Raw genomic sequence first — 4,070 nt, 5'->3', positions numbered from 1 at the left:
ATACGCACTACGCCCCGCCCAACGTGCTCCGCGCGCGCGCGTGTGTTCGCGCGCGTGTGTTTTGAAGAGAAATCACTCCGGCGCCCGGAACGAGACCCCAGGCGCCCAAATGGGGCCTCGTCGCCCGGAACGAGACCCCAGGCGCCCAAACGGCGAAGATGGAGCAAATTCTCTTCGAAACACACGCGCGCGTCGTACGTACGCTGCGGTGCGTAGTGCGTATGTGACGTATGTGCCTTAGGTGCCTTGGGGCATTGGGGTCTTGGGGCCTTGGGGCCTTGGGCCTTGGATTCGTTGCCTAGGGCGACCGTCGACCGATTCCAAAAGCGAGAGACCGGCGACCGATTCCGAGCAAAGAGATGTGGGAAGGGTGAAATGGGCGTCAGCCCGTCCGAGCAAATGGGGAGCGACCGATTCCAAACAAAGAGAAGTGGGAAAAGTAGCCCGTCCGAGCAAACGTGGAGCGACCGGGGACCGATTCCAAACTAAGAGAAGGCGGAACTGGGAAAAATGAAATGGGGCCTTGGGGGTAATAGGTATCGTAGATAGGATAGGTGACTTGGGTCCAAGGCAACGGGGCCTTGGGGGTATTAGGAACTGCGTAGGTAGGATGGGTGTTTGGCAACGGGGCCTCGGGTGCCTCGGGGCGTTAGGTTCCCTCGGCATTTGCACGATTGCCCTCGCGGCGACTGATAACATGTCGTTGAATAGTCATTGGTCACTGGAGGTTGTGTCGGCGTTAGTTCGAGTCATTCTTTAATAATAAAAAAATAAATAAAGCTTAGATGTTAAAAAAAGAAATATTTTCTAAACAATATATATTAGGAAATAAGTTACATTTTTTGAAATATAATCAAAGAAAAAGATTTTTTTTTAATTTTTTAATTAATTTTTCCCTTAAATTACTAATAAAATATTAAAAAAAAATATGTTAAAATTCAAAAAATCTGAAAAAATCATGAAAAATCTTAATCTTCATTAGCTATCTTTTCTAAGTGGAATCATAAAAAAATAATGAGTTTTGGTATGTCAAATCCCTTCCCGAATTAATTCAGAAAAAAAGATTTATAAAATCAAAATAAAATATTAAAAAAATCTGTAAAAATCTGAAAAATATTATTTGGAGTACTAGGATTTATAAGCTTTCATTTGGTTATAAGAGCATCAAAAACAAATGAGTGGAACTCCGAAAAAGGGCATTGTGATTGCTCGAACACCTAGGTCAAAACTGCTGGAACTTGGGAAATTGCTTAAATGTCATATATAGGGAGGGGGGACTCCCCTTCTACCAGGCGCCCGCGCTGCGGCTGCTGGGGCTGCTGGGGGCATCGGTGCGCGCTTGGGGCTTCCTCGGGGCTCCTGATCAGCCACTTTGTTAGTGGTGATTCAGGTTGCCTCGAGGGTGTCGTGGGAAATTCTCAGATCATACCCAGCACTGAGCGGGCCAGCTGAAGCCTCTGTTGCCGTCAAGCGACATTGGTGCTCGGCGTCGTTCGGAGTCGCTTCTCAGGATTCGACGAAGTGATAGTAAAGGCCCCCACGGATTTGTCCCTCGAGTTGACCCCAAAACTTTGATTCGTTGTCCCTTTACTATCGTTGGCCTGATGTAAAATGTCCCTAGATAGGGAGGTGGCCTTTGCACATGTGTAGCCGGACGGTGAAACCAAGCGTGCTTGCTTCGTTTTCCATAATAGCTAGATTCTTCTCGGTTCTGAACAAACATGGCTGGTTAGGCGGGGCTAGTATTATGATGCAACTGTTTCGGCTCAGTATGCCAAGCTTGAAGCTTCTCGGTGACCTTCGGCTACCGGTGGCTAAATGGTGAGGTTGAAAGGGTCGTGAACTTTGCTGAGTGCTATCTCTTTGTTTGTTCAAAACATGAGTCCCTAGTTCTTGGAATTTATTCGTTGTAGGCCGGTGTTGGGGAAGCCTAAAGCTTAACGTGTTCCTTGGTCGTGGCTTCCCTATATAGAGAATGAGGTGGCCTTTGCCCGTGGATAGCTGGACGGTGAAACCAAGCGTGCTTGCTTCGTTTTACAGAATGCCTGGATTCGTCTCGGTTCTGAACAAACATGGCTGGTTAGGTGGGGCTAGTGTTATGATGCAAGTGTTCGGGCCTCAGTATGCCAAGCTTGAAGCTTCTCGGTGACCTTCGGCTGCCGGTGGCTAAATGGTGCGGTTGAAAGGGTCGTGAACTTTGCTGAGTGCTATCCCTTTGTTTGTTCGGAGCAGGCAACCTTAGTTCTTGGAAGTGAATGGTTTACTTTGTGATACGCGCTTAGCGGTTCATGTTTCCTTCATTTGTTATGGTCAAGTCCTTTCTAGACTTTGGGTCTTTGGGCTTGTACCTAATGGGTGTTGGAGGCATGTTGTACGTGTAGCGCATGAGTGGTGATTGGTTTGTTCCGGTCGGTTGGTTCCCTGCCTTGGCAGCGACAATCGCTTGTTCAAACCTGTTCAATTCTGCCCGAGTGCTAAATATTTAGCCTTGGGTTGGCCTTGTCCCCTGTGCATCATACCTATTTTGACGGAATTCTCAAGTCTCACAGTCACACCTCTATCTCGGCCTAATTGTTTGGTGCAAGGTAAACCTCAAAGCTCACCTGGATGTCTGTCCTTGCTTTGCCATTTAAGCTAGCAGCCAGCGGATACCCATGTGTCGCTCGAAGTCTTGTATGTGGAAACATGTTCGGCTTGGGGTATCTGCCCCTTTTATGCCCGAAATTATTGTCCCTTACGGAAGCCTGTCATGCCCTGCATTGACTAAAGGATGGTATCCGTCCCTTGCTCATGCGGAGCCGGCAGCAAAGAGGAATGCTACCTGGTTGATCCTGCCAGTAGTCATATGCTTGTCTCAAAGATTAAGCCATGCATGTGTAAGTATGAACTAATTCAGACTGTGAAACTGCGAATGGCTCATTAAATCAGTTATAGTTTGTTTGATGGTATCTGCTACTCGGATAACCGTAGTAATTCTAGAGCTAATACGTGCAACAAACCCCGACTTCTGGAAGGGATGTATTTATTAGATAAAAGGTCGACGCGGGCTCTGCTTGTAACACCCCCAAATCCAGGGTCGGGGATTCGGGTTGTCACGAGTTCCATTTCCCTTATCAATACTTAATCTTAACAGTCAACCAACTACTGAGTACTGTGACCCCACAATACACACACACACACCACAAGTTATAGTCTCAGAGATGAATACCAAAAAATAACACAAGTCATTTTATTCCACAATTATAAACTGTTACACCTTAAAAGGGTTTCTGAATAATTTTCATATTCCTTGCTATTATTACAATTCATATTATACATAAGTCTGGTTCATCAATTGTTGAAAACCTAGCCTATTGGTAGCTCCTACCTCAGCTACGGCGGCATCAACGCTTCTAGAAAACTGTGGAACGTTTCCTAACCGCTTGCGAATTGGAAGCTTGGTCTTGTTCATCTTATCTATCTGTTGTTGTGTGATGAAAGAAGAAAGCAAGGGTGAGCAACAAGCCCACCGAAATAATATGTATAATAATTAACAATATATGAGCATTCTCATAGTACTCGTGAAAGTCTTGGTCAAGAAGAAATGAACCAAGTTTGATATCTTAACGCGACCAAGTCGCAAAATATTCAGTATATATGTATATATATACTTTTCAAAATCTTGAAAGTCCTCCTCCATGCATAATATACACAGAGTTCCAGTTTATAACTGTATAAAAAAATATCGTTGCAAGGTGATCTCATATATCTAACCTTGTCCCAACGTTTTTGTGAAAATCTTTGTCATGCATAAGATAATCATTGACCAGATATAAGTTGAAAAGATGAAGTTACAAGATACTCCAATATACTTATATCTTTTTCGAATATTACTTGAACTACCACCATTCAAGTTATAATTAGTTTCAAAAGTTCATCACATAGATGAGACTACAAGACAAGATTTGAATAGATTCAATCTTTGAATATCATTATAAATAATGAAGTTACGAGATACTTCATTAAGTCCCGATATATATATATACACCTATATATATATATTTCATACACTCCTTGAAAACCTCCGTTAT

Source organism: Apium graveolens, unplaced genomic scaffold (assembly GCF_009905375.1).
Source record: "Apium graveolens cultivar Ventura unplaced genomic scaffold, ASM990537v1 ctg74, whole genome shotgun sequence".
Taxonomy (NCBI): domain Eukaryota; kingdom Viridiplantae; phylum Streptophyta; class Magnoliopsida; order Apiales; family Apiaceae; genus Apium; species Apium graveolens.
Note: the sequence above shows the minus strand (reverse complement) of the source record.